This window comes from Paroedura picta, chromosome 2 (assembly GCF_049243985.1).
Source record: "Paroedura picta isolate Pp20150507F chromosome 2, Ppicta_v3.0, whole genome shotgun sequence".
Lineage (NCBI taxonomy): Eukaryota > Metazoa > Chordata > Lepidosauria > Squamata > Gekkonidae > Paroedura > Paroedura picta.
The window spans coordinates 171,538,064-171,564,772 of record NC_135370.1 but is presented as its reverse complement, the minus strand read 5'-3'; the positions used below and the strand labels follow the sequence as shown (position 1 = coordinate 171,564,772).

The following is a 26,709-nucleotide window of genomic DNA, read 5'->3' as shown; positions in this document are numbered from 1 at the left end:
GTCCATGGACATCTGGAGGGCCGCAGTTTGACTACCCCTGTTCTAAACGATTATGATTACAATGTTACAAGTTGCAAGTTTCATAAATTACAAGTTAATGAGTTTTGTTTGACCGTTGTGTAAGAGAGTGAGAGAGTTATCGACCCACATACTGAACAGAGGGGAACGATTGGTATTTTGTTGTTCGCCATCTTGTTTATATTGTTCTATTTTGAATTAAGGGGTATTTTGTGTTTTTTATTGATTTCTGCAAACCACTGCAAGACATCTGTGAGCAGCGATATTTACAAATATAAAAATAAAAATAAATGTAACCCACCCAATAAAAATTTTTGCTGGAATTGGGAACTATGCGTTTATATTGCAAACCGTCCTGCGCCACAAGGGAGGGCAGTAGAGAAATATAATAAAATAACTAAATTAAAAAGCTGAGGGGGGTGGGGGGGTCAGTGAATGATTTCAACGGTGTAGGGATCCTTGGAAAAGGAATAACTAGGCCCTGACTAGCTTGATCCTGTCAGATCTCAGAAGCTAAGGAGGGTCAGTCCTGGGTAGTACTTGGTGGGAGAACCACCCACCCAGAGGCAAGTGGTGGCAAACCACCACTGAACTTCTCTTGCCTTGGAAACCTACCAGTGGGCTTCCCAACCATGGCACTGAGGAACCGTACGGAACGGCCCCTCAATGGTACCACAGAGGAGGGTCCTTCAAAATGGCGGCTGGAGAGAGCCCTCCCACCATGAGCCGGCTGTTTCCGGATCCAAGCAAAGAGGAAAGAAAAAAGTTTTTCAATCGATCAGAAGAGCCCTGCAGGATCAATAGTCCATTCAGTCCAGCCTCCTGTCTCACCCAGTGGCCAGCCAGTTCCTCCGGACAGCCAGCAACAGGACACAGAGGCCGAGGCCTGCCCTGAGGTTGCCTCTTGGCTCTGAGATTCAGAGGTTTAGTGCTTCTAACTATGGAGGTTCCTCTCAGTCCCCAGGGCTAGTAACCAATGATAGACTTATCCTCCATGACCCCTTTTAAAGCTGTTTGTTCCCGTGGCCATCACTGCATCCTCTGGCAGCGAATTCCACATTTTCATCATTCTGTCATAGAAAGACTGCAGCATGGAACCAGCCTGGGTCCAACCCCAGCTCCTACACTCCCCAAAGAAAAGGGGGGGGGAAGCAGTTTGGAAAAGGACTCACTACGCAGGACATAAATACTCATCTGCCACTTCTGGTGAACAGATGTTGCCAGACTGTGGGCTGCTTTTTCGGAATTACGCTGACTCTACAGAACAGGAGGTTGTTCTCAACTCCAGATAACAAAAACTTCCTTCTGTGTATGACAACGCTGACAGTTTCTAATTGGCAATTCATGTTGTTTGTTTTTTCCTCCCCTCTTACTTTCCAAACTGGCAAAAACTGAGATGCGCTTGGGTCCATTACGGAGTAGGACTTCTCCGCACCTTCTCCAGTGCTGAAGACGGTCCTTGAGTCGTGAAATGTCACAATTGTATGGGCTAACAATTTCATAAATAGTAAATACTTAAGTTTTCCAGTCTGCCCTCCTAATACTGGTTAGGGCAGAAAACTATTGCAGGTGACAATTTACTGTTCATTCCCAGCTCCAGGGAAGCACGCTTGGCCTGGACCAGGGCCAGGGCTTTTTCGGTCCTGGCCCCAACCTGGTGGAAGGAGCTCCTGGGTGGGCCCTGAGGGAGTTCATGAAACCGTTCCGTAAAGACTCGGGCTGCATTGTCTGTTAAGTTAAAACGAGGTTTGTAGGTTAAGTTAAAAGAAAAATGAAGAAACAAACTGATGCACGGGGAAATAAAATCTTTAATAATAACACAATCTCTACGCATTTTGAATGAATGAATGAATGAATGAATGAATGAATGAATGAATGAATGAATGAATGAATGAATGAATGAATGAAAATGAGCCAGCCAGTCTGGAAGTGGTGGGAAATGAACAAATGAATGATGGTGCCAATGGGTCGGCAAGGCACCCAAGCTCAAATCCTCATTTGGGCAAGGAAACTTGCTTGGGCCAGTCACATACTCTCAGCCTCACCTACCTCATAGGGTTGTTGTGAGGATAAAATGGAGGACAGGAGAATGATGCAGGCCACTGTGGGATCCCTACTAGGGAGCAAATTGGGATATAAGTGAATAAATACACACATGCATTAATTCCAGAGAATCCACCAGTTGACCAAGAACTTACTGGATGAGGCATAGAAGAAATACCCAGCTGTCTCAGAAGGCACATAATTGTGTTCACAACTGCAAGAACAGCTCCACTGGATTAGGCCTATCATAGTACCCTTCTTCGGGCAGCAGCTGGCCAGATCTCTCTACCAATGGGGCACAAAGGCAACCCCCCATCCCAGCTCTTGGGTCTCCCCAGAATATGGGTTTCAGAGGCAAACTGCCCCAGAGCAAGGAGGCTCCATTCAGCTATCACAGCTAACAGCTGTTGACAAAGTTACTCTCCATGAATTCTCCTCCTTCTTCTTCAGCCACCTACGCTGCGGCTGTCCCTGCATCCGCCAAGTCACAGAATGACACATTGCGTGTCGAAGGACTTCCTTCTGCCCGCCTTGAAACCCCCGTTGATTAATTCTGCCAAGTCATGTCGAACTGTACAGGCCGAGCGTGACGTTTACAAAATTATGCAAGGGATAGAGGAGGTAGAAAAAGAAGAATCACAGAATCATAGAGTTGTAAGGGGCCATACAGGCCATCTAGTCCAACCCCCTGCTCAACGCAGGATCAGCCCAAAGCATCCTAAAGTATCCTAAATGGTCCCTTCAGACCCCTATGGTTCTAATTATAATTCTAATTATAACTGTCTCAGAATCATAGAATTGGAAGGGACCTCCTGGGTCATCTAGTCCAACCCCCTGCACTGTGCAGGGCAGTCACAGCCCTCTCACTCACCCACTGTAATCTACCGCCCACTTGACCCTTCACAGAATCCGCCTCTCCGTCAAATGGCTATCCGGCCTCTTATCGGCACTCAATGAAATTCATGAACGCCAAGGTTAGGACAGACCAAAGGAAGTCCTCCTTCACTCGACGAATCATTAAAGTGTGGAATTCACTGCTGCAGCATAGACAGCTTCAAGAGGGTATTGAGTGAACATCTGGAGCAAGATCCATCAGTGGCTGTTAGCCACAAGGTAAAGATAGAACACTCTGTCTAGGGCAGGGGTAAGTCAACCTGTGGTCCTCCAGCTGTCCATGGACTACAATTCCCATGAGCCCCTGCCAGCAAACGCTGGCAGGGGGCTCATGGGAATTGTAGTCCACGGACATCTGGAGGACCACAGGTTGACTACCCCTGGTCTAGGGCAGTGATGCTCTGCATCCTTGGTGTTTGGGGGAGCAACGGGGGGTTCTGGAGTTCTGGCCCCACCTGGATTTTGGTCACTGCGTGAAACAGAGCGTTGGACTGGATAGAACAATGGCCTGACCCTTCATGGCTTCTCTTATACTCATGTCTGGACAGTGACATTCTGTATTCTTGATGCTTAGGGGGCAACAGGGTGTCTATGGGGGGTGCTTTTGGAGTTCTGGCCCTGCAGGTGGGCCGCCAGATGGTACCTGGATTTTGGCTGCTGTGTGACACAGTGTTGGACTAGATGGGCCATTGGTCTTCTCCAATATGCCTTCTCTTATGTGCTTCAAAGAGCACATTGATGTCCCCCCACCACCCAATCTTGACTATTCCTTCTTTTGACCACTGTTATTGCTGTTTAGCTGCTCCGTGTCCTTCCGGACGCAGCGATTTTACCAGGCGAGGGATATCCACATTAAAGCTTTTCACATCCTGCCAAGCTAGAATTCTTCTTAGGAGGATGCTGGATGTACAACGCACAATGCCACCACCTCTACAGGAGGAGGAGGGAATTCACTTCCAGCCCTACTACAGTTCACTCCAAAGACAGACAAAACTCATGCTGAAGAAGCGAAGGGAAAATGGCAACGGAATTCTTGTTCAAAAGTGAAAGTCAAGCGGACCAGCATAACTTTGTTTGGGAAGCACTCCTAAAGTTACTGGGGACAGAGGTTATCCGAGGAGACCGTGGCTTGTCTAGTAGGTGGCCTTGTGACCAAACGGTGCCAAAAGATGGACAGAGGTTGCACTCTGCACTTTGATTCACAGCGGGGAGGGGGCCGGCCACAGAGAGGAGAAGAAAGCTCCATCGGCTTGGCTGCTGCTCTCCCACCCTCTCCGGTTCTTCCCCCTCTGCTGCCATGGAGCCCCACAGCTTAATAAAGCGCCGTCAGTCCTAAGCGGCGCTTACGCTTCACTGCGGTTTATGTGTGCCGTTAATTTATTCATGCGCTGACCAAGTTATTCAAAAGCTGCCAGTGTACTGCGGAATGTTATCTGGGAAAGACTCCTCAGATCTAAGCGGCTCAGGAGGAAGGAGAAAAGGACCGGGGGATACAACTGGTGACGTTCCAACAGCGGCCGGTCCGTTCTTTTAATTTATAAAATTCTAGTGCCTTTTATCTCCTCTTTCCTCCAAAGGATCTTACCTGCGGGCACGCAGGCAGGTGGAGAAAAAGGAAGAAACAACGATCCTGCTACTGAATAGTTCTGAGCCAAGATTCTCCCACTTTCCTGCTACATAGAGTTGCCAACTCTACCTTGGGAAAGTCCTAGAGATTTGGGGGTAGTGTCTGGCTAGGGCAGAGAGCTCAGCAAGGGAGGGTCACCACAGTCCATCCGCCAAAGCTGCTGCTTCCTCTGGGGAAACCTATCCGTAATCTGGAGAAAAGTTGTCATTCTTTGAGAACTCCAGGCCCCACCAGGAGGCTGGCAACCCTAGCACTAGCCAAGAGCCAACTTGGTGTAGTGGCAAGCCGGGTTTCATTCCTGGTCCTCTGTATTTAGCCAGCTGGGTAACCTTGGGCTCATCACAGTCCTGATAGTGCTGTTCTCACAGAGCCGTACTGTCAGAGCTCTCTCAGCTCCACTTACTGAACAGGGTGTCTGTCATGGGGAGAATCAAGTGGGAAGTTGTGTTGGTCTGAAGTCCAGGGGCACCTTTAACACCAACAAAGTTTTGTTCAAGATAGGAGGGTTTATACATGCACGTGCACGTCCTCAAATACAATGTTCTGGAATGAAAGTAACCCGTTCAAACTTATAGGTATAGAGAACACATTTAAATACAGCACAATGAAAGTGGTTCCCAAATTTCAGAGACAAACAGGAAAAAGCCAGCAATTTGGTGGCTGAATTGCAGGGGAAACATTCTGTCTACTACAATAAAGATGTTCCCATTAACAGAATAATAAGCAATTGATTTATCTCTGGGATTCGTTAACTGCTATGCTGTATGTAAATTTACTCTTACCCTTTGAAGAAGAAGAAGAGTTGGTTCTTATATGCCGCTTTTCCCTACCCGAAGGAGGCTTAAAGCGGCTTACAGTCGCCTTCCCATTCCTCTCCCCACAACAAACACCCTGTGAGGTGGGTGAGGCTGAGAGAGCCCTGATCTTACTGCTCAGTCAGAACAGTTTTATCAGTACTGTGGAGAGCCCAAGGTCACCCAGCTGGCTGCATGTGGGGAGTGCAGAATTGAACCTGGCATGCCAGATTAGAAGTCCGCACTCCTAACCACTACACCAAACTTTGCCCATAAGCATGAACCGATCTCTTCCATTCCAGAACACTTTATCGATGGAAGTGTACATGCGCACGAAAGCTCATCCCATGAATAAAACTTTGTTCTTAAAAGCGCCACTGGACTCTAAACTGGTTCTGTTGTGGGGAGAAGAAGGGAAGGTGATTTCATGCCGCTTCGAGACTCCCTCGGGGAGAGGAAAGCGGAGTATAAAAACCAACGCTCCTTTTTTCTCTTCATCGGGGATCTCTGCTGGAAGGAGAATGCTCACACACACACAAACCCCGGCAAAGGAGAGAGGCTGGTAGTCTTTGTCACAAACGATGATGCGCCTCCTGGACCGTTTCTGCACTGGGAATTTTGCTGTCCCGGCTTCCATGCAGGAGCATAAAATCAGGGGCAGATAAGGTGTACCGGGCCAAATGCGGGGCAAGAGGTGGGGCCACCTGCCACGACTAAAACTCCAGCTTGCGGTCCACGGCGGAGCCTCCAGTGCGGAAACTGTCCTTGTGAGCAAGTGCAGGGAATTTTACCACCATGGTCATTATAAGGACTGGTAGGGGGGAATGGGTTATCTCTTGCACTACACACAGGTTATATTAACTGTGGGCCAAGTCTGGTTGCATTTAAATTAAAACCCTTGGAAATATAGCACAACCGACCACCACCACACACACACACACACACACACAGTTGTGCAACATTTTCCTAAGGATTTTATTGAAATGCAACTAAGCTTGCTCCACCAAAAGCCAGGGTGAACACTGGTCCCCAATTTGAAGAAATGGGTTTGATTCCCCACCTCCCCATGAAACCTGCTGACTTTGGGCCAGTTCTCTCAGAACTCTCTCAGCCCCACCGGAGAGAAAAGCGGGTTCTAAAAACCAGCTCTCCTTCTTCTAATACCCTCCAGGCATGCAGATGTGCTAATAATATATTCTTGAAGGGTTTGGAGGATTCTGCTGACCGTCTTTAATGCTTTGACTGTGCAAAGACGCTTTCTAAACCCACGCGGTCAACCTCTTCTTGTTTACAACAAGATTTAGGGTTTTCGTTCCCAACTTTTATTTTCGCTATTTGTCAAGACATCAATGTGTGTGTGTGTGGGGGGGGGGTGAGTGAGTGTGTATGCATGCCTCAACATCTCTCTCTTCTCTCTCTCTCTCTCTCTCTCTCTCATATGGAGTTTGCACAAAACTACACCATGGTGCGTTTTTCTATCTCATAAATATATCAAATGGCACAAGCATACATTAAAAACAAATTGAGAGTCTAGTGGCACCTTTAAAACCAACAATTTTTTATTCAAGGTATGAGCTTTCTATGCTCACACACTTCCTAAGATACAATAAGTGCATGCACACGAAAGCTCATACCTTGAATAAAAATTTGTTGGCCTTAAAGGTGCCACTGGACTCTCAGTTTTTCTCCTGCTTCAGACCAGTTACCCTCTTGAATACATTTTAACAAAGTTATGATCATCACAGGTTAAGTTCTTAAAATCAGTACTGTGTAAGCGATTACACATGAATTTTATTTTCCCCCCCTCCCAGGAAAAAAAAAACCTGGCCAGATTTCTTCCCTTATTCTCTGCAAAGGTAAGGGAGGGGAAGAATTTTTCCTCATGGGTTTGGAATGTCTATGCAATGCACATCTGTACCGAAAAAAGCAGCTGCAAGTTTAAACAGCAGTGAAAAGAAAGGGTTTTTTTTTAACCGTGTCTATTCGAAAAACTTGTATTGTACCAGAAATTGTCCATTTGAACCAAAAATCAAATCTGGCAATATGTTTGAACCGCCCCCAAAATTTCAACTATCATACATTAAATAATTATTGATAAGAGTCACAGTCCTTTCTCTAAAAAACCATGGCCACATCATTCGATGAGATTCTCTCTCTCTCCTTTGTAGTCCCTAAATCTCCTTTTTAAAGGAAAAATCTGTGAGACACAGAGAACAGGTGACCATTTACATCTTTTGGCTGCTGGTAGTCGAACTGGCGGCATATTATACAATGCAATAAATAGACAATTACAGAGTAAGCTATTATTACTGGAAACAGTACTGTCTTCTCGCTAATTACAGAAAATGACTGTTTTCCTTTAAATTACCCTAATAGGACCATTTCCCCCACCACCACCACCACCCCCATTCTGTTTACCCTAGATCTACATTCTGTAGCTAAAGCTGCCATAAACAGTCAGAACTAACAGGCTGACTCAATATTCTATACTTGACCTGTAACCAAAGAAAGGGCCTTCCCCACACCTCCTACCTGAAGACAGATTCCTGATCAGGGACAACCTGGCATGGTGTCTGAGGGGAACCTCCACATTTAGAGGCACTAAACCTCTGAATCCCAGAGCCAGGAGGCAACATCCAGGGGAGGCCTCAGCCTCTATGTCCTATCACTGGACCTCCAGAAGAATTGGCTGGCCCCTGTGTGAGGCAGGATACTGGACTAGGTGTACCCCTGGTCTGATCCAGCAGGGCTCTCCTGATGTTCTTAGGAAGGCCTCGGCCTCTCTGCCCTGTTGTTGGCCCTCCAGAGGAACTGGCTGGCCCCTGTGTGAGACAGGAGGCTGGACTGGAGGGACCCCTGGTCTGACCCAGCAGGGCTCTCCTGATGTCCTTAGGAAGGCCTCGGCCTCTCTGCCCTGTTGCTGGCCCTCCAGAGGAACTGGCTGGCCCCTGTGTGAGACAGGAGGCTGGACTGGTCTGACCCAGCAGGGCTCTCCTGATGTCCTTAGGAAGGCCTCGGCCTTTCTGCCTTGTTGTTGGCCCTCCAGAGGAACTGGCTGGCCCCTGTGTGAGACAGGAGGCTGGACTGGATGGACCATTGGTCTGACCCAGCAGGGCTCTTCTGATGTTCTTAGGAAGGCCTCGGCCTCTCTGCCCTGTTGCTGGCCCTCCAGAGGAACTGGCTGGCCCCTGTGCGAGACAGGAGGCTGGACTAGATGGATCTTATGAAGGCTTTGGACTATATGCCCTGCTGTTGGCCCTCCAAAAAGGAATCGGTTGGCCACTGTGTGACATAAGAGGCTGAACTAGATGGACCACTGGTCTGATCCAGCAGGGCTCTTATGATGTCCTTAGGAAGGCCTTGGCCTATATGCCTTGTTGTTGGCCCTCCAGAGGAACTGGCCCTCCAGAGGAACTGTGTGAAGCACGATGGTGGACTAGATGGACCCCTGATCTGTCCTAACAAGGCTCTTCTGATGTTCTTAGGAAGGCCTCGGCCTCTTTGCCCTCTTGTTGGTCCTGCAGAGGAACTGGCTGGCCACTGAGTGAGACAGGAGGCTCGACTAAATGGACCATAGGCACTTCTATATATTAAGTCACGTAAATTAGTGGAGGACAGGCCCATGGGTGAAGACCAGCATTCTGCAGTGGTTAGAGCAGGGGTAGTCAAACTGCGGCCCTCCAAATGCCCATGGACTACAATTCCCATGAGCCCCTTCCAGCGAATGGGAATTGTAGTCCATGGACATCTGGAAGGCCATAGTTTGACTACCCCTGGGTTAGAGCATCAGACTGAGATCAGGCAGGGCAACACAGGTTTGAATCCCCAATCTGCTATGAAAGCTTCGTGGGTCACATCTTCTCAGCTGAACCAGCCACTTGCTGGGCAGGTGCCCACTTGCTAATTAAAGGGGACATGAAACTCTTCTTTCCACCTACCCCCCCCTTCCATTGCTGGTCTTTCGGAGTTTATTCCCCCACCCCCAACAGTCTCCAGAATCAGTAAAGGTGGACTCTCCCTCGCCGTGCTCGCTTCGCCCATCTGAGCAAGGGCTTTTGCAAAGACTCATGCGCTCTCCGTTGTCGCCCTCAGTTTGTGCAGTGGCCTGCCTGAGGAAGCCAAGAAAGCTCCCCTCTCCCGGCTCTCTGAAAACCCCGTAAACCCATATTATTCAGGAGAACATTTCTATAAAGGTAATAGGGGCAGTACGATAAAGGGACAGTGTAGGACGACAGTATTATTTGTCACTTTATTGCTGCTACCCACAACGTTGAAGGGCAGGAAACAAATAAAAATAACAGATTATAAAAGGCTATTTTATGACACTGTGTGCGGCAGGCATTACTGGCCTTGCTGCATTTTTACCCTGTTCTATTAGGGGTCACAATCACGGCTCCTCTGCTTCTTGCAGATTGTACTTTTTTAAATGATATATTTATTTATAGACCACTGCTCAAGACGGCCAGCCATCTCGCAGAGGTTAACAAGGAGGTTACAACACAGCAATTAAAACCCAAGCCCGCCCACCCACCACAGAACCCCTAAAGAAAGTGCCTTTCTCAGGGTTAGTGCCAGAAGTTGGTACTTAGCAAAGAGGCCCGAGATATTCCCTTGCCCCGGCCTCAACCAAATACCCGGCGGAAGAACTCAGTCTTACAGGCCCTGCGGAACTGTTTAACTTCCGCCAGGGCCCTTAGCTCTTCCGGGAGCTCCTTGTGGTTCTGGAACCCCTTTTAAGAGGCAATAGAGGGGGCTTTTCATGTACCAAGCAAGGCTTCTACCCCCCAAGCTATAACCCCTCTGAGATCCTACAGGAGAAAGGACCAATAAAATAAAATATAAAAATAATAAATAAAAGTGGAGGTGAGAGTTCTCCCTCAGCAGCTACCTAGCTTAATTAGAGCAGGCCTGTCACAGCTCTGATCATAGCCACATAAATCTTTACATATTTCTCTAGGCCTGGAAAACTCTCCGTGGAACTGAACAGAATCCCTTCCCCAAACCAAAGAGCTGATCCTGCCACCTGGGGTAGCCATTTTGTGACTGGCCCAGCCCTTCAATGACCCAGCAAATTGGGTTATTGGCCAATCGACATGGCAAACCCATAGGATTGCCAAGGCAAGAGATGGTGGTTGCCACTGCGTAGTGACCTTGGGGCTTCTTGGTGGCCTCCCTTCCAAATAATGACCAGGGCTGAACCTACATAGCCTCCAAGATCTGATGAGACCCGGCTAACCTGGGGTATTCATCTCACGGCCAGGGCCCTCCACTCTATCTCAAAAGTCCTGACCCAGCAAGAGTTCTTATATTCTCAGATGTCATGTGCCCCTTTGAGAAAACGTGACTGCCGGGCGTCAAAGAATTGAGGCTTTTGAACTCTGGTGATGGAGAAGACTCTTGCGAGTCCCTTGGACTGCAAGGCGAACAAACCGGTCAGTCCTAGAGGAGATCAGCCCTGACTGCTCCTTAGAAGGCCAGATCCTGAAGATGAAACTCAAATACTTTGGCCACCTCATGAGAAGGAAGGACTCCCTGGAGAAGAGCCTAATGCTGGGAGCGATTGAGGGCAAAAGAAGAAGGGGACGACAGAGAATGAGGTGGATGGATGGAGTCACTGAAGCAGTCGGTGCAAACTTAAATGGACTCCGGGGAATGGTAGAGGACAGGAAGGCCTGGAGGATCATTGTCCATGGGGTCGCGATGGGTCGGACACGACTTCGCACCTAACAACAACAACAATTTCCCACAGTTGAAATAAACCTAGTTCTCAACACAAGATAGGGTCACTTTGAGCTGACAAACACACATAAACACACCCCGGGAAGCATGTTCCATCGACGAACAGACCTCACCATCATAAACTTGCAGTAGCAATTTCTAGTTTTTTTTCCTAATAGCTGTTTCGTATCACTTGTTATCACATTTTGAAAGACAGCTTTTCTCTCATCCAACGTTCTTTCCTTTTTGAAGTTATTAAGCATTCTTTCCTTCTTCCTGACAGTCTGCCATTCTTTCATTTCCCCTCATTTAGAGAATCATAGAATCCTAGAATAACAGAGTTGGAAGGGACCTCGTGGGTCATCTAGTCCAACCTCCTGCACTATGCAGGACACTCACATCCCAATCGCTCATCCAATGTAACCTGCCACCCCCTTGAGCCTTCATAGGATCAGCCTCTCCATCAGATGGCTATCCAGCCTCTGTTTAAAAATCTCCAAAGATGGAGAAACCACCACCTCCGGAGGAAGTCTGTTCCACTGAGAAACCGCTCTCACTGTCAGGAACTTCTTCTGGATGTTTAGACGGAATTTAGAATCATAGAATCCTAGAGTTGGAAGGGACCTCCTGGGTCATCTAGTCCAACCCCCTGCACTGTGCAGGACACTCACAACCCTATCACTCATCCACTGTCACCTGCCACCCCCTTGAGCCTTCACAGAATCATTTGGTTGTCAATTACGTTCTCACAGATCAAACGATCCCTTTTCTTTCTTGAGCTTAAGTCACACTAAGCGTTTATTAACGAGGTCAGTGGTGAGAATGATGGAACTTCATCCCCATGGCTAGTAGCCGCTGACAGGTATACCCTCCATGAAATCTCCTTGATATAATATGCCTGATGCTTTCCCACAGCATCCCTGATTTTTGCAACCTTAGCCCTCTTGCATGGCTTATTAAACCTCTTGTGCAATCTAATTTCATTGCCTTAAGCCGCGTAAGCCACCTTGAATTTCTCTGAGAAGAGTGGGCTATAAATATTTTATTTCAAGAGCTGAGTACGACACACAGATGCCAGGGGTTATCCTGCACAGTAAACCTGCAAGGTAGTTTAGGGCAGAATAGAATTGTCACTGGTGGAGGTATGATTGCAAGAACCAGGTTGGGAAAGCCCTAGAGATTTGGAGGTGGAGCGGGGGGATAAGGGCCTCAATCCAAAAAAGGACACCCTCCTGATCTACGTTAGTCTGAAGAGGAGTTGTAATTAGAACCATAAGGGTTTGAAGAGGCCATGCTGCCATCCAATCCAACCCCCTGCTCAATGCAGAATCAGCCTCAAGCATCCAGGAGAAGGATCTGTCCAGCCGCTGCTTGAAGACCGCCAGTGAGGGGGATCTCCCCACCTCCTTAGGCAGCCCCTTCCACGGCTTAACTAGACTCACAGAATCCTAGAGTGGGAAGGGGCCATCCAGGCCATCTAGTCCCACCCCCTGCTCAGTGCAGGATCAGCCTCAAGCATCCAGGAGAAGGATCTGTCCAGTGATGCTTGAAGACGGCCAGTGAGGGGGAGCTCCCCACCTCCTTAGGCAGCCCCTTCCACTGCTGAACTAGTCTCCTAGAATCCTAGAGTGGGAAGGGGCCATCCAGGCCATCTAGTCCCACCCCCTGCTCAGTGCAGGATCAGCCTCAAGCATCCAGGAGAAGGATCTGTCCAGTGATGCTTGAAGACGGCCAGTGAGGGGGAGCTCCCCACCTCCTTAGGCAGCCGCTTCCACTGCTGAACTAGACTCCTAGAATCCTAGAGTGGGAAGGGGCCATCCAGGCCATCCAGTCCCACCCCCTGCTCAATGCAGGGTCAGCCTCCAGCATCCAGGAGAAGGATCTGTCCATCCACTGCCTGAAGACCACCAGTGAGGGGGAGCTCCCCAACTCCTTAGGCAGCCCCTTCCACTGCTGAACTACTCAGACGGTGACGATTTTTATCTTGATAGCTAGCCGGTACCGTTCTATATATAGTTTAAACCCATTCCTGTGGATCCTATCCTCTGCTGCCAACAGGAACCTGGGCCGGAAGGTGTGCACCCAAGAGTGCTTAAAGAACTTTCTGGGGATCCCCAAGTCATAGAATCATAGAGTTGGAAGGCTCATCTAGTCCAACCCCCTGCAGAATGCAGAAATTCACAACTACCAGCCCACCCACAGTAACCACAACTCCATGCCCAGATGATGCCCCCCCCATGTCCCACCTGGAGGGCAGCAAAGCTAGGGCAGAATGATAGCAGCTTCCCAAATCCGTGCATTCAGGTTCTCTTAGGACCAAAACCAGCAACCTACACGCAAACAGCAGGGAATGGCCTCTTTTTATAAGCCCCAACCAAGGCATTCATACAGCAGAGGAAAGAGAAAAACCCTTCCACCCTCCCTGTTCAACCAGCACAGAGATAAAGGATTCCCTGGCCTCTAAGGGAATGCATTCCAAGAGGAAAGGAAGGCCTGCCCGTACCCTTCAACCGTGGGCACAGCTCCACAACCGAGTAAACATTAACTAACAGAAGCTCTGGTTCCTGGAGCAGATACTATACGAGTCTCAGGAGGCCGACGTTTGTGAAAGCCAAGCTTAATTGGAACCACTGGATTGTTGAAGCTATCAAAACCCCATCAATTAAACATGGTAATTAATGTAGCTTCCTAAGCAGGAAGGGGGGAAGTCACTCCCCCACCCCCAAAACATCCCCCGTGAAGAAGAAGAGTTGGTTTTTATACCTCCGTTTTCTCTACGTTAAGGAGTCTTAAAGAGGCTTATGATTGCCTTCCCTTTCTCTACTCCCAACAGGTACCTTGCGAAGCAGGTGGGGCTGAGAGAGTTCTGAGAGAACTGGGACCAGCCGAAGGTCACCCAACAAGCTTTATGGGGAGGAGGAGCAGAGTTTTTACCCAGTTCTCCACTGCTTTTAACGACTGTTCCCCGATGGCTAAACTGCAACTACAACATGAAAAGTCACAAACAGTGGCTTTTCAAGGTTTTTTTTTTTTAAATAAAGAAAATCTTATTTGATCTGTTAAGATTACATATTGATTTCTTAGCGATTGAATTCATATAACTTCCTCCAAAACATAAATCTTCCTCCAAAACATAAATCTTCTGGTGCAACTAGATTAAACTTAACATCAACAAAATAATAATCCTAACCTAATGTCAACATAATATATTATTGTTATTTGTTATCAAAACGATCATGCATTTTTCTCCTTGTCCCTACTATCTCTTAGCCCCTTCTCCATTCCTTTACTACTTCGACTATTAGATTAAATAGAGTGGTAAGCCAAAAACAAGATTTTCTTTCCACTATAACAAGACAGCGTTCGACAGCTGTTTGTATCTGGTCACCTGCAGCCATTCCAGCTCACCTGCAGGTGAACAAACGAGCCAGATTCTCAAAAACTGGTTGCTATTTTCCCTTTTCAGGAGAAGAAGACTTGGTTTTTATACCCCACATTTCTCTACTAGGAGACTCAAAGCAGCTCACAATTGCCTTCCCTTCCTTTCCCCACAACAGACCCCCTGTGAGGTCGATGGGGTTGAGAGAGCTCTGACAGAACTGATTTTTGAGAACAGCTCTAACTGGATTGTGGCTAGCCCAAAGTCACCCCAGCTTTTAGCCACATAGTACTAAGAGTCCTGGATTTTGCCCCTGAAAAAAAATCCACTGCAGACCCTTATAAATATTTTTATATCCTGCCCTTCCTAAAGCTCAGGGCAGGTAACAACATGGAAAAACAACATTATCTCGGGAAAAATAACCAGAAATAGATCAGATGCTTCAGATAAAATGGAGGGGGGGGGGAGAGTTTGCATGTGGGAATGCCAGCTGCATTGGAAACACGCAGTTCAGAGAAGGAGGAGATTCGGATAAGGATCTGCTCTGGATACTGGCTGGGTGCATGAATACGTACATTCCAAGTGGCAACACAGCTAAAAGGGGGCAATGATATGAGCCAACTCCGTTAATTCTCTTACAGTTTTTACTCCCGCTGTTAAGAGATAATTGACAGGTTGGAATGCAAAGCCAGAAAATTCAAAATATTTCAGCTTTCAGCCACACCCCATTGAAGCTGCTTGCAGCAAGGCCTACAACATTAATGTCCCAGAGATGTATGGTTTCGTAACATGGCACACACCACAGTCCCCAACGCCGCATCCACTGGACCAAGCAACTCAATCCGAACACGGGTTCAGATTGTTCATGTGGGTCAGGTTGGCATGACCATATTTGAAGGAGAAGAAGACGGAGAAGAAGACGAAGACAACAAAGAGGAAGAAGAAGAGGAGGAAGAAGACGACCAAGAAGAATTGGTTCTTATATGCCGCTTTTCTCTACCCAAAGGAGTCTCAAAGCAGCTTACAGTCGCCTTCCCTTTCCTCTCCCCACAAGAGACACCCTGTGAGGGAGGGGAGGCTTAGAGAACCCAAGAAGAGTTGGTTCTTATATGCCGCTTTTCTCTACCTGAAGGAGTCTCAAAGCCCAAGGCCACCCAGCTGTCTGCATGTGGGGGAGCGAGGAATCAACCCCAGCTTGCCAGATTAGAAGTCCACACTCCTAACCACTACACCAAGCTGGCTCTTATAACCATGTTCTCCCTTCTTTCACTTCAGCTGCAAAAAAAATTCCTGTGAGGTATGGTAGGTGGAGAATTAATAGTTGCCCATCTCCAGGTGGGCTCTGGAGATCACCCAAAATTACAACCCACCTCCAAACTTCAGAGACCAGATGCCCTGAAGGAAAAGGCTGCTTTAGAGGGTGGACTCTATGGCATTATACTCCAATGAGGTCCCTCCACTCCCCTCCTCAAACCCCACCCTCCCCATGGTCTCCTTCCCAAATCTCCAGAAATTTCTCAGCCTGGAGCTGACAAGGTTAAGGATGAGCCATCAGCTTCATATAATCATAGAATCACAGAATCCTAGAGTTGGAAGGGGCCATACAGGCCATCTAGTCCAACCCCCTGCTCAACGCAGGATCAGCCCAAAGCATCCTAAATCATCCAAGAAAAGTGTGTATCCAACCTTTGCTTGAAGACTGCCAGTGAGGGGGAGCTCACCACCTCCTTAGGCAGCCTATTCCACTGCTGAACTACTCTGACTGTGAAAAACTTTTTCCTGATATCTAGCCTATATCGTTGTACTTATAGTTTAAACCCATTACTGCGTATCCTTTCCTCTGCAGCCAATGGGAACAGCATCCTGCCCTCCTCCAAGTGATACCTTTCAAATACTTAAGCTTAATGCTTATCTAGAAAGCTTCCATGCTAGAGTGGAAATCAAACCTCTCTAATCCTAGCCTCTCTAACCCCTACACCAGGAGAGGCCAAACTTGGCCCCCCAGATGTCCATGGACTACAATTACTATGAGCCTCTGCGGGCATGGTGGCAGGGGCTCATGGTAACTGTAGTTCATGGACATCTGGAGTGCCACAATTTAGCCACCCCTTCTCTACACCAACCTGGTCCTCAAAACCCATTGACCAAGCACTTCCAGTCTTCTTTTAAAGCTATCTTATACACTAGCTGCTATTATCACATTTAGTAGCTGTGAATTCCATACATAACGTCACTTTGAAGAATGATGTGTAAAGTGCCGTCAAATTACTCATGACTTACAGCAACCTGATGGCCTCCAATATGTCACCTCTTGCAGACTGAGGGCTGTGGCTTCCTTAATCATCAATCCATCTCATCTTGGATCTTCCGCTTTTCCTGCTGCTTTCCACTTTTCCTGGCATTATTGTCTTTTCCAGCAGACTCTTGTCTTCTCATAATGTGACCAAAGTACAATAAGCTTCAATTTGGTCGTTTTAGCTTCCAGGGAGTTGTCAGACTTGATTCGATCTAGAACCCAGTGATTTGTCTTTTGGGTGGTCCACAGCATCCATAAAACCTTTCTCCAAAATTTTTCCTCCCTTCCTCCCTCACTTCCACCCAACATTCTGGACACTCCTTCCTTCCTTCCTTCCTTCCTTCCTTCCTTCCTTCCTTCCTTCCTTCCTTCCTTCCTTCCTTCCTTCCTTCCTTCCTTCCTTCCTTCCTTCCTTCCTTCCTTCCTTCCTTCCATTCTGGACACTGTCTTTCTCCTTCCTTCCTTATACTTCAAAGGAACCAACTTTCACGCCCACACCAAGTAACAGGGAAAACCACGGCACAAATTTAACTGGATCTTCATCGCCAGCAACGCTTATGGGTCTTTTCTGATCCCTTCATGGCTGCCCTTCCCAGTTTCCATTTCCTTCTGCCTTCTCAGGTGCAGAGTGCAGACCCTCTTTATGTTGACAGTGCAACTGAGAAATAGAAAATCTCCAATGCTTTCGAATTTGTTCCTCATCGACCTTAAAGTGGTGCTATTCCCCCAGCAGCCAGTACTTTTGACTTCCTGATGTCCAGTTGTAAATCCTGCATTGATCTTGTGGCTTTCGCCTCAATCACTCGCCCTTTCCTGTCTTCACTATTATTTGCTCCCCGCAAGAGCCCTGAACGTCTGTTTCCCCTTCCCCCTTCATGTAGAAAGCTAGCAAATCAGGATGAGAAAGCCGTCTCCGCAACATGCTAAATTTGCCTCGAGCCAAAAGCCTTTTGATGCAAAGAAAGCGTTCAGTGTCGCTCATACGCAAACGCATATGCTCCCTCGCTATCGGAAGTGAGACATTCCAATCCACTTCCTCATCGCTCTAGCATTTCACTGCCTCTGCATACGGCCGTGCTCACATTATGAGGCCTTGTACGACCGTTTTTAAACACAGGAATGCAGCAAGAGGGCAGAGACGCCCAAAAACTGTTGAATATCAGATACTGAAGAAAAGAACGAATGGTTTAGGGAAGCTTGCTTGCTTATGGTGTGTGATAGAGGGAACCAGCCACTCCCCATTTTCAAGGAAGAATTTGGAAGTAAGGGGTGGGGGGGGAGGACAAAAAGTTTGACACATAAAGAAGGCTGAGCCATGCTTTAAAAAAACATTCTCCAAAACGGGAAATGCTGTCTTAAATAGGCAGTTCCACTGAAGTCAATGGGATACCCTTGCACATAAGCGTATTTACGCGCAGGTAGCTTTGCGACCTCATGTGCGCATAGGACCGTGCATAGCGAGCACTGCTCTAGCACATCCCAAGCCGTGGCATCACGCCAGCACTGCAGAGGTCTTTTGGAAGCACTGCAGACGCACTAGCGCCGGCCTGCAATCTCTAAGCATCAAATTTGGCTGGGGAAACCACAAGCAGGATGGGGGGGGGGGGGAAGAGATGTGGTGCGTTTTACATTCACAGTGAAAAGCACGACAACTTATTTTGATGATGCGCGGGGACAGTGTGCTCCAAGCTGAAAGACTATATAAGATAACCAAGTGGGGTTGACAGCAAACCTGGAGGGGGGAAAATAACGTCCTGCAACTAGCTTGCTGGGATATATTATTTCATTTTTTTTTTAACCGTTTACCTCCTTGCCACAAAAAAACAACAATTGCCCATTGCCGAGCATTAAGCCTCTATGAAAAGGACTGGACGTATGTCTCCAGGTCTATTGGCAACCCTAAAGGCAAGAGAGAAGACAAAATCAGGTGCTTCCGTTGTCCAGAAGATAAGGAACTTTCCAAAACTATGGAAAAAAATCCCTCAAATAAATGCTTTTTAGAAGAGGAGGTTTTTTAATACCCTGCTTTTCTCCAGCGGAAGGAGTCTCAAAGCAGCTTGCAAACACCTTTCCCTTCCTCTCCCCACCACAGAGATCTTGTGAGGTAGGTAGGGCTCAAAGAGCTCTAACAGAACTGTGACTGGCCCAAGGTGACCTAGCTGGCTGCATGTGGAGGAGAAGTGGGGGATCAAACCTGGCTCTCCAGATTAGAGGCTGTCGCTCTTAAACGCTGCACCATGATGACTCTACCAGCTTTACATAGTGAAGACGCCAGTCTAATTATCTCAGCCAGTATCCTGCACACCAGCTCTCCAAGATCTCAAGCGGATTATTTCCCTGCCCAGATGCTGGGAATTGCTTTTCTGTAAAGATTCGGGAGAACGAAACCTGCAATTTTTAAAACACAGCACTTAACTCAGTGGAAAAAAGCACTTTTCCTTAGAAACGTGCAAGCTATGACCGAAAAGGAACTTTTATTTTCTTTTCTAAGAGCTGGAGTGCAAAATTCATTGCTCTAAAACAGGGGTAAACAAACCGCGGCCCTCCAGATGTCCGTGGACTACAATTACCATGAGCCCCTGCCAGAGAACGCTGGCAGAAGCTCATGGGAATTGTAGTCCACGGACATCTGGAGGGCCGCGGTTCGACTACCCCTGCTCTAAAAGAATCCAATACTCCTGTGCAGACCTAGGCCCTTTCTCCAAACAGAATGAACAGCCCCTGCCCTCAAACCGGACCAACGGCACAATTAAATCGTACCCATGTTTTCATTCCCGAGAGACGATTCTCACAAACTAAAATTTCAGATCGTCCGCTCCTAGTAAATCGCCTTCTCCCACAAGCGCACAATGAGCAGAAGACTTTACGCGTCAAGATTCACGCATCAGAAGCACTCAGCTTTAGGGAGCCAAATTTACTCACAGTGGCGCCGTCAATGAAGATCGGGGCTTGTGTTTTCAGCCAGACCGGATTCTGCACTGGACCCATGGACTTGGAAGCTCAATCCATTCCCCCTCCGTTGGCCGCCTCTGTGCATTTGTTGTGGAGCATGAGCATCTGACTGCATGTACACCACCCCTCACCGCCGACAACGCCATGTGGTTATCATCTGAACTCTGGTATTTGTCATAACGCAGCGGAAAAGTGCGAGATGTAAATAGACCGGACTTCTGAGAAACAGAGCCCTTATCCTAGGCAAGCCAACTTCCCCCATTAGTTCGATATGGCTGCAGTGCGCATATCCTCACTGGGGTTCATGCCAGAGGACTGCTGACAACACCCTGGCAGATAAACCATCGGCTATGAATTGGGGGAGGCCCCAGTTCAAACCCTTGCAGGGATCCGCAGCTGGCTCAATGATCGTGGGCTGGGCCCTTTATGCCGGACTAGCCTACCTTGCAAGGTTGTTGAGAAGACAAATGGGTGCGCGCGTGAAAGAATCCGAAGCGGACTGTTCAGTGTTCCTTGGAAGGATGGCGGGGTAAAAAACAGTTACGGCATATAGATTGGAAGCTTTAGATTAGTTAATCTAAAAACAGCCCTGAATGCTCAGGCTAGTAGTTCAGCTTGTCCAGCATCCTATATGATATTGTGTAATTTGGTCCAGGAGTATCTTATCCAATTCTATGATCCAATAGAGCAGGGGTAGTCAAACTGCGGCCCTCCAGATGTCCATGGACTACAATTCCCATGAGCCCCTGCCCGCAAACGCGGGCAGGGGCTCATGGGAATTGTAGTCCATGGACATCTGGAGGGCCGCAGTTTGACTACCCCTGCAATAGAGCCATGACCAATCAGTTACCCCGGAAGGCCAACGAACAGGGCATAGAGGTCAAGGCCCAGGACAGTCTTCTAACACGGGTATACAAAAAGTTACTCTCTAATCTGGAAGTTCCTATTAGTCATCATGGCCTAGAAACCACTGAGAGATCTTATAAATCTAACCCACTTTTTTAAAAAATCCACCAAGAAAGCCTGGCCTCATCACTGGGGGAGGGGGGGATTGAAGCAGGAGGAAGAAGAAAATCAGCTCCTGGCAAACCCCCTAGAATCATAGAGTCGGAAGGGACCTCCTGGGTCATCTAGTCCAACCCCCCCCGCACAATGCTGGACACTCACAACCTTCTCACTCCTCCACTGTCACCTGCCACCCTCTTAAACCTTCACGGAATCAGTCTCTGTTTAAAGATCTCCAAAGATGGAGAACCCACCACCTCCCGAGGAAGCTTCTTCCACTGAGAAACCACTCTAACTGTCACGAACTTCTTCCGGATGTTGAGACGGAATTTCTTTTGAATTCATTTCATCCCTGTCTAAAGTATTAGTTCTAATTTATACTGAGAATGTTTTTTTTTTAATTTTAATCCCTGTGGGCGGGCAGGAAGTTGTGAGTTCCTGCATTGTGCAGGGGGTGAGACTAGATGACCCCCGAGGACCCTTCCAACTCCATAAGTCTATGATAGTTGCACATGGTTTTTATGCTGTTGGCCACCTTGAGCAACATGGGAGGGCAGGAAATAAGTAAAAAATATTATTATTATTATTATTATTATTATTATTATTATTATTATAAAACCAGCTACGCAAAAGGCCATCTTTGCTTCCACCGGCAGCTACTTCCACAATTTAGTTACTTATTGAGTAAAGATGCATTGTCTGCTCTGAAGGTTATGGGGGGGAGCTCTCCCAAAAAGCTCAGAAACGTACTGGCTGCACTGTTACCCTTTCCTCAAAGGACGTCATCCATTTTCCCCTTCCCCGTTTCATCCTCACAATAAGTTTAGGCACGGCTGTGAGAACACCCGATTCAAAGTCAGCCGGGGAACTGTTCTTGGTAAGAAGTGGGGGAGGGATTCAAACCTGGGACTTGTCCACCCTGGACCTCCAGCGTTAAATCTGTTCCCAGCAGACAAGTCCTCTGTGTATGCGCTTTGTTCGGCTTCCGTGACCTCCAGATCAACTCACGCTTTTGGAAAAGCACGTCCCTCCGGTACAAAAGTCTCAAACTGTCCCCAGTGCCGTTGGGTCTGAAGTAGGAAGTTAGCAACTGCGTTCTCCTGGCGAGACGGGCCCTAATATATCTGTACACAAATAACCGGGTGATAATTAACTCGGCCCGCCCTTTTAAAAAACAAAGGGGGGGGGGGGAGACGCACCGCATTTCCAATGATGCAGCACAGACACACACACATACAAGGCTCCAAGAGAGAGACCTGCGACTCAGTACGGGGCCAAAAAAAAAAAATACAGACTTCCCTAAACAAGTCACTAAGCAGGATTTTGACAGTAATTAGATCCTGTTCATGCAACATGGCTTTCTGTCAAAGAAGCAGCCAGGACCTTCACTGCGCCTGGGGAACAAGCACAACATGAGAAACAGGGGGCCACAAGGAAAGCGGATACCACATTCCGGTATAACCACAGTGCTTTCTGTCCGGTTTATGCACAGAAATTATCAGGACCAGATGCGTGGGGAAGTGAACGTTACTGGAACGGGTACTTCTCCGCAGATCTGAGGGCAGCGTCTGTAGTTTCCCCATTTCCCCCATTTTACCCACACAACAGCCCTCTGAGGTAGGCAAGTCCGTGCAAATCCAAGGTCACCCAGTAAGCATCCGCAGCAGAACGGGGATTCGAACCCGGGTTTCCCAAGTCCTAATCTGACACTGTGACCACTTACCTCCACATCGGCAGAGTAAGTTTTAAATCAACACAGTGGGACATACCTCCATATAATGTCCAGGGATGGGGGTGGAGATAATATAGTCATTGACAAAATATATTCACGCACATGACATTTCCTGAGGAATATGATACCATTTTTAAAAACTTTCTATTTCTTTATCATATCTGACCCTCTTTGCTAATCTTAAAAGATGATTCTACCGGAGTTTTAAAAATGGGATAATGCAGTTGGGTCACACAGAATCAAAGTTGGAAGGGACCTCCAGGGTCATCTAGTCCAACCCCCTGCAGAATGCAGGGAACTCACAACTGCCTGCCCACCCACAGCGACCCCAATTCCATGCCCAGAGGCTGCCGCTCGCCCTAAAAAACCCAGAAACCCTAGCCAGTCTGGCCTGGAGGAAATTCACCTTCTGATACCACCTTCTGGGCATGTAACAAAAGGGCCAAAAGAGCCAAGCATGGGCACAATCCCTTCTGCCCTCCCACTCACAATCTGCCCAAGTTCACAGAATCAGCACTGGATGTTTGCAAGCCGATTTCCCTGTTTTGGCCAGGAAAATCCATCTGCAAAGGATTGCCAAAGCACACTGAAAGCGCATTACCCAACGCACATGAAATCAGGCCTTGCTAAAGAGCCAGCGCAGGGTTATGCAGCAGTTAAAGTGTCAGAGCAAGCTCTGGGAAAACTCGGGATCAAATTCCCACTCTGCCATGGAAGGTTGCTGGGTGATTTTGGGCCAAGTCACACTGCCTGCCTAGCCTACCTCCCAGGGTTGTTGTGAGGTCAAAACAGAGGAGACAGGGACGACGGAAGCTGCTCTGGTTCCCTATTGAAGAGAAAGGCAGTAAATAAAATAAAATCAATGGATGGACTGATTCATGCATATTCTATACTGCCCCTCACTATGACATCTCGGGGCGGGAAATAAAAAATAATTTCCGGTCCCCGAGGGGGTGGGTGTTAGCCCCTGAAAGGCTTCACAAGCCTTTTTCTAAGAGGATAAAGTCTTTCTACCCACAAGCCTCTGGGGTATTCCTTTTAGCCATTTCTGGGCCCCCAGGGGCCAGCAGCCGACTCAGATGGCAGGACACCCGCGTGAATTTCTGCAAACTTAGGCAGATGGTGAGTGGGCGGGCAGAAGGGATCGTGTCCATGCATGGCGCTTGTGGCCCTTTCTTGCACGCCCAGGGAAATGCCGATCGGCACTTTGGGATCACTAGGCAAACTTCCTCCAGGCCAGACTGGATCTGCGGCCCCGGTGGGTGGGTGGGCCGGCCGTTGTGACTTCCCTGCATTCTGCAGGGGGTCAGACTAGATGACCTCGAAGGTCCCTTCCAACGATGAGTCTATGACACTCCGAAGGGAGCAGACCTCTGCTCCCTGCGAAGCGTCACAGACTCATCCCGGCTCGCCCAAGCGCACGCCTCTCCTCTTCACCCATTCATTTCCAGACGGGGAGCCCCCTGCCCAGCCCTCCCCTCGCGCCCAGGCTGCCAAAGCCGACGCGGATCCTCCCAGATGCGCGCCAGCCAGCCAGCCGAATCCACACGGAGCGCAGCGGCGCCTTCTCCCTCCGGAGCGCCAAAGCCCTACGCCGGAGTCACTCCGGCGCGGGACGGCTCCTGCTCCTCCTGAGGCCAGGCGGGGACCCCGCTTTGCCTGAACGGCAGCGAACCCGCAGCGACGGCTGCAAGCGGGGAGAGAAGCGCGCACGGCCACGATGCCGCATGGGGAGCGGAGGAAAGGGGGGGTTTAACGGGGCGGCCCCCCCCCCAAAACCAGGGTGAAAGACCCCCCCACCCAAAAAAAGGCGCATTGAGCGCAAAGAGGCCAGGCGCTGGGGCTGCGAGCCCCGCCGGCTTTGCAAGGCCCGGCCCAGGCGGGGCAGGAAGCCGCGTCCCGCTCCTCGGCCCAGGAGGAGACCGCCGCCCCGGCCGGGCCGCCAAGCGCCGGAGCCCGCACCATGCAGCAAAGCGCGGCGGAGGAACCCGGCCCGGCCCTGCCCTGGCGCGCGGAGCCACTTACATGCCCGGAGCTGGCGAGGCGGCCGAGCGGGGCTGGCTCGGAGCCGGAGCCGAGGCCTAGGCGGTGGTTGCAGGCGGCGCCGCCTCCTCCTCCGCCTTCCCTCGCAGGGAATCAGCCCATTGAGCTCCCGCAGGCCGGGCGATGAATGGGGAGGCGGGAGGGGGAGGGAGGCGCTTGGCAGGCACGGCTCCGCTCGCGCACCGGCCCGGGCTGCTCTCCGCCTGCGCGCCGACTCCCGGTTCCTCCGGCCGCCCTCCCCTTCCCCGGCTTTGAGTCACTCGCCCAGGCGCAGCCTCTGCCCGGGGGCGCCCGCGGGGTCCTACCGCCCGCCCGCCTCCGCCGCGCTCCCTCCCTCCCACCCACCCACGGGTGACCCACCCACCCAGGTTTGGAAGAGGAAGGCAACAAACCTAAGGGGACCAGATTTTAATATTGGGAAAGCGGGACCACATGGACCGAGGGGGTTCTTGATTAAAAATTTGGGCTGTATGGAGCAACGAAAAGTTTCATAGAACGCATTGAACGCAAAAATAGTATTGTCAGATATATATATATATTTTATTTCAACAGGAGTACAATTGGCCAGGTGCCCCCAGATGTCCCTCCAAAAGTGGGACAATCTGGTCATCTTAAACAAACCCGTCCCCCAGCAGGATCGCGCACTTCTGCCGTGGCGCGCAGGATGGGAGATCCGGCAACCGCTTTCAATGTGCTTTTTTTTTTTGCACCTGAGGTTTCCTGGGCCAAAGAGGGAAATCCATGTTCAAAGCGCATGATCCGAGTTGTGCAGAATGAGGTCGGGTTTTTCCTGAGTGCTTTTCCGCACCTGTGGGATGATGGCCTTTCAAGGCCCTTTTGAAGTAGATCTGCCTGTTTCCAGAGGCAAAAGTGAGTTGAAACCGGATTGTCCGAGGTATACCGGTGGGATTTGCTCTCCTTGTGCTGTGACGCTGGGTTCTCAAAGCACTTTTATGCCGGTTCCGTTGCCCGTTCCGCACACCTCGGATGATGGACTTTAGGTGGAGATTTTCCAGTTTTGCACAGGAAAATCCAGCTCTAAAACCACACTGGAAGTACATTATCCAATGTGAATGGAATGGGATTATAATGGATACATTCTACAGCATGGGACACCCTGGCCTTTTTCTGTTTTTGCAATGTTCCAGACTCAAGATTGGGCCCCTGCCCCCAAGGAGGATACATTTGCATTTATTTATATCTGCCTTTTTTCCTCAACTGGGACTCTAAGCGGTGTGGAATATGCTATATACTAGATTCAAAGCCCGTTCATCAGAACGGGCTTTGAAAGGCGCCCCCACCGCGGCCTCCTTCCCCCCCCTCCCAGACGCGAGGCCGTGGGTGTGCTTCTGGGTCCGAGGGGAAGGCTTCCTTCCCGCCCCCCACTTCTCCTCAGCTTGCGGCCTCCTTCACTACTCACGCTGCCCCCCTGGAGGCTGCAGACGAACTCGGGTGAGGACTCTTGTCTGTCCTGGTGACTGGGCCCTCACCCGGACAGACTCCGCCCACTTTCCGCCCACTTAGGCTTTAGCCTTTTATTTGACAGTGACCCGCTGTTAAAGATTTATGTTATCTCGCTGGGACTCAAGGCAGAGTGAGTCAATACACTCCACAGGATGGAGCATTCAGTAAACACTGAAATAGGAGGTCGGTGGTAAAACCAAACAGAAATCTAAAAAAACATCAAAATGGAATAGAACAGGGGTGGCGATACGGTGGCTCTCCAGATGTCCATGGACTACAACTCCCATGAGCCCCTGCCAGCACCATGCTGGCAGGGGCTCATGGGAATTGTAATCCATGATCATCTGGAGAGCTACCATTTTAATACCCCTGGAATAGAATATTGTTCTTTCCCCTCTCTCACAACAACCCTGAGAGGCAGGACACGGTGAGAGTTTTTGACAGGCCCAGGGTAACCCTGCCATCTTCCATGGTAGAAGTGGGGATTCAAAACTGGGTCTCCTTGGATTTTAGATTGACACTCCATCCCCTAAATCTCACCAGCCACCAGAGAACGTAATGCAACAGATATCCAGAGGCAATGGAGACGCAAAATTTGTTTCAGCAAATTATTGTAGCACATAACACATTTTGAAAGTTATGATTATTATTTTATTATTATACTTTGAATTATTGCCCACCATTCCCAATGGTTCATTGCAGGATACATCAGTCCAAATAAAACCCTGTTAAAACCCCATTAGA

General features: G+C 49.0%; 1 protein-coding gene across 3 annotated transcripts in view; it reads right to left on the bottom strand.

Annotated features, from left to right (window-relative positions):
* The window catches only part of AKT1 (AKT serine/threonine kinase 1), a 127,702-nt gene extending 102,938 nt beyond the window's left edge, over nt 1–24,764 (bottom strand). The window contains exon 1 of one of the 3 annotated variants that reach the window (XM_077323842.1): nt 24,484–24,764. The gene's annotated coding sequence lies outside the window, so the exon portion shown is untranslated. Of the gene's footprint in view, nt 1–19,691; nt 19,807–21,629; nt 21,649–24,483 lie in introns of those variants that run through there. The other 2 variants (XM_077323844.1, XM_077323843.1) reach the window with 2 other exon arrangements.
* Nucleotides 24,765–26,709: the final 1,945 nt, after the last annotated feature.